Source organism: Ornithorhynchus anatinus, chromosome 9, assembly GCF_004115215.2.
Source record: "Ornithorhynchus anatinus isolate Pmale09 chromosome 9, mOrnAna1.pri.v4, whole genome shotgun sequence".
NCBI lineage: Eukaryota > Metazoa > Chordata > Mammalia > Monotremata > Ornithorhynchidae > Ornithorhynchus > Ornithorhynchus anatinus.
The window spans coordinates 32,929,103-32,937,330 of NC_041736.1; positions in this window are offsets into that span (position 1 = coordinate 32,929,103).

Here is an 8,228-nt window from a genome sequence, read left to right on the forward strand (position 1 = left end):
ATTGTGATTTTCCTCCAAATCATTTTGCTAGAAACTATTCTTATTCGTCAAAAGTCGCATTTTATTTTGAATCCTATATTTGACATATTTTTCCATTTGGGCAGGGTACAACATTGTTTACATCTCCATTTACAATGTCCGTCTGAAAAAAAAAAAATGGGTTGTAGTAGTGTTTCTAGGCAGGAAAAGAAATATTTCGTGGCTATTTTTAACCTGTCTGTAACCACCGAGGAGTTCTTTCTCTGGAAACTAGATACAAAACCAAGATGCTCAAAACAATAACTATCACAAAGACTATGCTACTTACACTGTGACTTAGTAAGGAACGTGCCTCTAATGTCATGGATTATAATTCCAGTATTATTGCATTAGCATAAAGGAACATAAGCTGCTTTTTCTGAATGCAAACATGATCCCTAAGTACTGGATGTAAATTGCTGTTAAAATGAAAGCCGCCAGAAGGACAGAAGCTCGGAAATGTTCTCTCCTGCAAGCAGCAGGAGACTGCTCAGGTCCTGCTGTTTCTCAAACCTTTTCCCCACGCAGACGGCCTTGCTAAGAGAAATCCATTTTAATATTTTGGCAATCACAGAAGCCCCCAAACAAATTACGGACACAAAAATTCAGAGGATAGTCTAACAAATAGAACACTATGGAATCTGTTTTTCAGCCACCATATGGTGTCAACAGAATGCCACTTTGTTACTCTGGGAAACAGCTCATCATTAAAAAATAAATAGCATGTTTTCTGCGGGGAAAGAACCCACAGTCATTATTTTGAAAAACAACAAATAGAAAATTCTGTCCTTTCATTTTTTATTATTATTGCTGCATTCGTAGCTCTTTTCCCCCCAGACTCAACTGAAAGGTAAAATCTTCAGTAGTATCTTTGCTGGAGAAGATGTACTTAAGCATACGATCTTTTTTCCCCAGATATGTCAGTGAATGCTCTCAATATACAAACAAAACTTACACAATTAAAAACAAGTAGGATTGCCTTATATTGTTTATATTCTCTCCTCCTAACAGAGTTTCTCTTCACTGAGCAAAATGATCTAAGCCTACCCCATGATGGTATGGTCAATCAGGTTAAAAATGAAGGGTCGCTGTCAATAATAAACAAATATATTGCACATATGGCTATCTAATTAAAAGAAATGAGTTTACGTTCCGATACCGAAGAAAGGAGATGCAACCAAATGCGACAGTTATTGTACAGTTTTCTTGATCTCACACGCCGGGAATGTATTGCTAAAAATTATACAGTATGAAACGGAGACCTAGGTGGAACGTGAATTGGCCGACGTTCAAGCGGGATTCTGGAAAGGACCGGGGCGAGAGATATTACTGCTGAGGTCCGTTGGATAATTGAAAAGACAAGAGAATATCAAAAGGAAGTCAGCGTATACGTGGATCATGAGAAACTGCGGAGCACATTAAGGAAAATGAGCATGCCGGACCATTTCATTGCATCAATATGGGACCTAACCTACTCACTATGTCTCATTCTTATCACTCACCCTGACCTCTTGCCCAAGTCTGAACTCCTGCAGGGAAGTAGCATGCCTTAGTAGTTAGGGTGCGGGCCTGGGAGGCAGAAGATCCTGAGTTCTAATTCCGGCTCTTCCACTTGTCTGGTATGTGACCTTGGACAAATCACTTCACTGGGCCTTAGTTACCTCATCTGTAAAATGGGGATTAAGGGGGGAGCCCTATGTGGGACAGGGACTACTGTGTCAACACAATCACCTTATATTTACCCCAGCACTTAGTACAGTGCCTGGCACATAGTGAGTGCTTAACAAATACTACAGTTATCATTACAATTATTATCATTGTTATTAACTCTCTCACCTTTCACATCTGGCTGACCACTATTCCCACAACCTTCAAAGTCCTTCCAAAATTATTTCTCATCCAGGAGGCTTTCCCTGATTCATCTCTACCTACCTCCACTTCGACATTACTTTTGAGCAGGAGTCCTCACCCACTAAGCACTCGGATGCCAACCCATCTCTTCACTCCAGTTACACATATGTAGATAACTTTAAACTCTGCTGGCTCCCTTCCTTGAATTTATTTTTGTTTCTGTCTCCACCACTACAATATTAAACTCTTTGAAGGTAGAAAACGTGTCTATTGAATCAACTGGGGAAGTAGCACAGCCTCGCGGAAAAAAAGCACGGGCCTGGGAGTCGGAAGGCCTGGATTCTAATCCTGACTTGCCACTTTCCTGCTGTGGCTTGGTCAAGTCAATTAACTTATATGAGCTCCAGGTTCCTCACTGGTAAGATGGGATTCAATACCTGTTCTCTCTCCTAATTAGAATGTAAGTCTCCTGGGGGACAGGGACTGTGTCTAATGTGCATCTACTCTATAAACTCCAGCAATTAGTAAATTGCACAGCACATAATTAAGTGCTCAAACAATGCCACCACTCAAGCATTTCATGTGATGCTCTACCCAGAGTAAGCTGATTGATCTAGACTACATCTTGACGTCCTGCTCGTATCCCATGTGATGGATCTGCCAAAAGACTTGATTTGCTTTTCTTCGTCTCTGCGTCTTTAGTCTGGGTGCTGCCTAAAATGGCATCATTCCTTGAATGCAAATCCCTAGGCTAAGCGGGGAGGCTGATTTTCCATTTTTTTCTTGGGATTTTTCTTGAAAAGCCTTCCGAGGGATTTGAGGTTAGTTGCGAGGTAGAGAAATCAATATTATTCCACATGAGACCTCCACATGGTTAAGGAGAATTGAATGCACTCCTATTTACTGAGCCCTGCTGTGTACCAAGCCCAGACTAAAACGTTGGGAACATTCAATAGATGAAAAAGAGTGTGCTGCTGTCCTTGAGAAGTTTACAGTCTCATGGAGAAGTATAAAATCTAAGGGGAAAAAACCCCAACACACTAAAGATGGTTTAAACACGACTGAATAGCAGGAGAAACTGATAATCTATTGTACTTCCACCTCAGCTGTGAGCTCCTTGGAAAAGAAGTTCCACTTGTATGTAATGAGGAAAACGAGAGCGAAAAACTGATTGGCTTCGATCGAAGGCACCAGAAAGGGTCATGGATAGAAATAAATGTGTTTCTGAAACCTCACAGAGTGAATGTTTGGCTCTTTTTTCTAAAGAAGAAGTTGAGGCAGATCAAGTGACCTCATCATTCATCCCAAATCCTCAAGCAAGACAATGCCTCAGCTCAGACTGGTCGTCTAGAGCTCTCGGTGCTTAGTGATTCGGAGCAGAATATAGTGATCTACCCAGGAGGTTCCCGACCTGAAATATCTTCATCCCAATTACCCTCCAATTTTCGAGGCGGCCCTCGTGCATTGTCTTTGATTTCCTCATTAGTATCACAGATAGAATAATACTAGTTTAACATACTGAATTATGGGACGAATAGCTATTTCAAGTGGATAGAGATAATTTTACGAGCCTTAAAGGGCTATGGATGTAGTTAATAAGAAAGCAATAATTGCGGTCACTTAGTATAAGCTCCTGTGCGTAAATGGGCATGGTAAAACCATTATTAGATGATCTTTTTCCTTCTTAACGTTTCTAGTTCTTTTTCTGTTTGGACTTTGTTAGTTACAGGGTGCATTAATATGCTTAAAAGGTGATGTTGTTCCGTTTATAACGTAGTTTTGAATAGTGTTATTGTGCTGACTACCATCAAGGCTCAGGGTTACAACTGATTAAACAGATTGTGGGACATTTTCAAGCTGCATGATAATGCAATATTTGCATTCAGGCTGCTATTCCTCCTGCCATCTTTCTTAACCATATTGTTTTATGCTATTTCATTTCAGAGTGTCGTTAGGCAGTTCCTCGGAAACTCTGAGTTTTCAATAAGAGAAAGTGTTAACATACAGTAGCAAGTCATGGAATGCATAATCTTAAGATGTGTCATCTGGAGTTTATTTCCTTTCAAATCATTAACCATCCATTAAAGGGATCGTCTAATTATATCTTTAAAGGCTGAAAGGAAAAAAGAGTGATACCTAACAAAAGGTAGCTGTCATAATGATGATGATGACATTTGTTAAGCGCTTACCAGTGTATCAAGCATTCTTCTAAACTCTGGGGTAGATACAAGCTAATCAAGTTGGACACAATCCCTATCCCACAAGGGGCTCACAGTCTCCATCATCGTTTTACAGATTAGGTAACTGAGGGACAGAGAAGTGAAATGAATTGCCCAAGGACACACAGCACACCAGCGGCAGAGGCAGGATTAGAACCCAGGTCTTTCTGCCTCCCAGGTCTGTGCTCTACCCATTAGGCCACGAGTGGTGCCTATAAGGTGTTCACAAGAGTTTTGAACTCGGAGAAATAAGCCTGCCCATGCTTATATTAACTCCCTTATGTTCCTGCACTGAGTTTTCATAGGAGCAGGCAGTATGAAACATGACTTGGAGAAAACTGTGTTTGTGTAAATCATCCATGTTGAGGCCCGTCCTCCTATGAAGCTTCACAAAAAGTTCCTCCGCCTTCCTCCCTGGCACTGCCCTTACTTAGTCAATTAGATTTATTGAACCCTTACTATGTATAGAGTATTGTACTGAGTGCTTGGAAGAATATAACAGAGTCGGTAGACACACTCCCTGCCCATGATGAGCTTTACAGTCTAGAGGTGAAGACTCAGAAGATTGGACAATTTAGTAATTTAAATTATGAGAGAAGTGATCAGTAGCCATTATAATCCGCTGATTTATCATATCATCTTGAAGGATTTCACCTGATTAACATTTTGTAGGACAAAACGCGTCAACCCATCAGGAACTGAATATGGGTCTCGTTGGATTTCATAGTCTCCTCCTTGTTGAAATGGAGTTGCTCGGTGAATAATTATTGCTAAGTTATTACCCTGGAATTCCTAGCAACTACTAGAGAGTTCACAAAATTCCTTTTCTGGAAAAGAAATATTCATTTCATTTTTCTATTTCATTTCATGAAATGAATATATTTCGCTTCATATTCACTTTACAAATTGGCAATCTACTCTTTGGATGAACAAACATGATTTGAAGGGATGGATGGAGATTTAGAAGAAATGTGATTTTTCAAACACTTGAAATATTCATGAAGGGTATGTTTTTACCCAACAACTTAAAATTCTCTAAAGTTCAGAAAGCTTGAGAACATACTGGATCACTTGATTCAGTGGGATCGTAGTCTAATTTATCCAAGCTAATGGTACTGACAGGTCAAATTGAGTGGATTCTTAATTCTCTGCTTCAGTTTGTAAACTTACCCCTGGCCCAGAGAAGCCATTTTCTGGTCATTTTAGTGGTTGCAATATCCTGTTTAACAATGAATTGTTTAAGCCTCACAATTGAAGAGATTTTGCTTATACTAATGGAGCCATACAATATTTGATAGATTTAATGGTTCAGAAACCTTTCTGGTCACTGAATCAGCCATTTATCATGATGAATAAAAATCATACAGCTAATAACTCAAAAGACCATAAAGTACTACTTTAACAAAAGCAAGGCATCATTGTTAGTGCTTATTGAATTCGCACCAAGTGCAATGTACCGTATTAGGTTTTTAGGGAATACAGGCAGTCATCAGAGTAATGACAATTGATTCCTAAAATCTCCATTTTTACTTAACATGTCAGAACCAATCTTCACATAGGAACAATATCATAAATGTGTGAACAAAATTGGATAGTCTATTTTTACGAAAATTATCCATAATTGTTGAAGCTATCAATCAATGGTAATTAGAGTGCTTGCTGTGGGCAGAATCCTATATTAAATGCTTGGGAAAGTACAAAGAAATAAGTAGACACAATCTCTGTCGTCGAGGATATGACTGCACTGATGTATTTATATTCAGTCAGAGAGGTTCCACAACAGGACAGACAACTTTTACTTAATTGAAAGCAAAATGGATATATTGACCAACTCGGTTATGTAGTTTAACTTCCTCTAACCCCATCCCTGAGTCTCTCTCGCTGCAGTCCCCGCCACCAAGATTCTTCTCCCGAGCTTAGAACCGTGCTTGGCACGTAGTAAGTGCTTAACGAATACCATAATTATTATTCTTATTATTCTCTCTCCCCATGATGATGCCATTTCCCCATTCTTCTGCAGCACCTGTGCACCGAAGCCGCCCTCCCTCCTCTTCCACCACCCAGTCCTGTGGGTGGAAGCCCGTGCCATAAAGGAGGCTACGGTCTAACGTCAAATATGATGTGCTGTGAAGGTAAAATAGGGCGTAAATTTAGAAATGTGTGGTGCACAACTTGAAACATCTTAAGTAGAGGACTCTCGAAACACAAAACATCTATGACAGTTTCTGCCCTCAAACTGACAATCTAATGGAAAAGATAAAACACATAAAAGATAATGAGCATACAATGGATAGGAGGACACAGACCCAAATTAAATAAGAATGAGTGAATCAACAATGAATCATTTGTATTTACTGAGCACTTACTTTGTGCAGGCACCATTCTTAGGGTTTGGGAGAGTACTTACAAATCTAAATAAACAGAACAAAGGTTTCTGCTAGAGCAAATACAAGAAATTCACCTGGGGAAGAATGAACCTAACTAAAAGTTTTTGGAGATGGTATTTGATAACACGTTCTCTCCCTCCTGCCCTACATTAAGAGAGGTAATAAATCTTCCCTTCCTTCTGGAGAAAGCATGGGCACAAGAACACTGAGGGGGAGAAGCCCTGTCCCAACCAAAGGAGATAAAATGACACCTCTTCATGTGCATATTTATATATGACTATTCTATCCACAAACACCTATGCTCTCCCTCCTGTTCCCACTATTTTTAAACATTTTTTTTTCCCAGCATGAGTGTGTTAACTCCTTGAGCACAAGGATGAAAATCTATTCAGCCAGCTCAGGTACAGCTCACCTCCCCACTAGAACTTGGACAACCAGGTTGCTATCTTCATTGACTTTGGAACGGGAAGTACGCATAGCAGGTGACAGCATTTAGAACAGTGCTTGGCACCTAGTAAACACTTAACAAATACCACCATTATCATCATCACTCCTAAACGATGTAAGAATCAGACAAAGTCTCATTCCAAACTGCCTGGTCATAAATTTGTACAAATACAAAGAGGTTAACGCCCCATCCGCTGCAGAACTCTCCTTACCTTCCCAGCAAAACATTTAGGCGTCTACTCATCCTTGGGACAGTGCCCCTCTGTTCACAGCTTCTGTGTTGGACTCTCCAAGCCTACTCTTTGGGTCTTTCCTGCATTTTTTCCATAGTGTCTAAGTCTCCTTCATGTTCTCCATTCTTCGATGGTATTTATTAAGTACTTACTATGGGTCAGGCACTGTACTGAGCACTGGGGTAGACTTAAGCTAATCAGATTGGGTACAAATCCTGTCCCACAGGGGGAATCACGATCTTCATCTCCATTTGACAGATGAAGTAACAGGCAGAGAGAACTTAAGTGACTTGCCCAAGGTCACAAGTATAGGAGATGGGATTAGAACCCAAACCCACTTAATTCCCAAGTCTTTCCTCTATCCACTAGATCACACTATTTTTTCCCACCATTTACCCGCTTCCACTTTCTTAAATGTGACTACCTTTCTTCTGGTAGGTAGCCCAGTCCCCTCCTCCTCATTTCCTTCTCTGATTGGCTTTTCCCTGGATCATCCAGGTGGAAGTGATTGATGCCTAACCCAATTAATCAATCCATCATGGTATTCATTGAACATTTACCGTAGGCAGAACCCTGCCTGCTTGGGAGAGTACCGGTCAGAGGGTGAGTAGAACAAGCATAAGTAGAAATGACCTTTGCTGGCAAGGAGCTTTTAATCTAGTGGGAGAGACAGGCATTAAAATGAATTATAGATATTGGATGTAACCAGTCAGTATATATATATATGACTGCTATGGTTGGGGACGGTATACCTTAGTGGTGAATGGACAGGAGAGAAGGTGTGAGCAAGGGGTCATTGGATAGAAAAGGGAAAACAAGGCAGAGTGAGGAGTTTGGTATTAGAGCAGTGAAGTCTGTGACCTGAAAATCCAGCCTTCCCTCTCCATCCAAACTTCTGCCTTTTTAATGCAAGTACTTATCCTATGCCTCCTTCCTGCCCCTTAAATTAAGGACTAACTTAGAATGCTCCCTCCAAACAACAGGGGGCTTCCTGCCTCAGAATTACCTTTATTTCTCACTTTCCAGGTGGGATAATCATGTGGAACATTCATCTCAGCCTGCCCTTATCCATT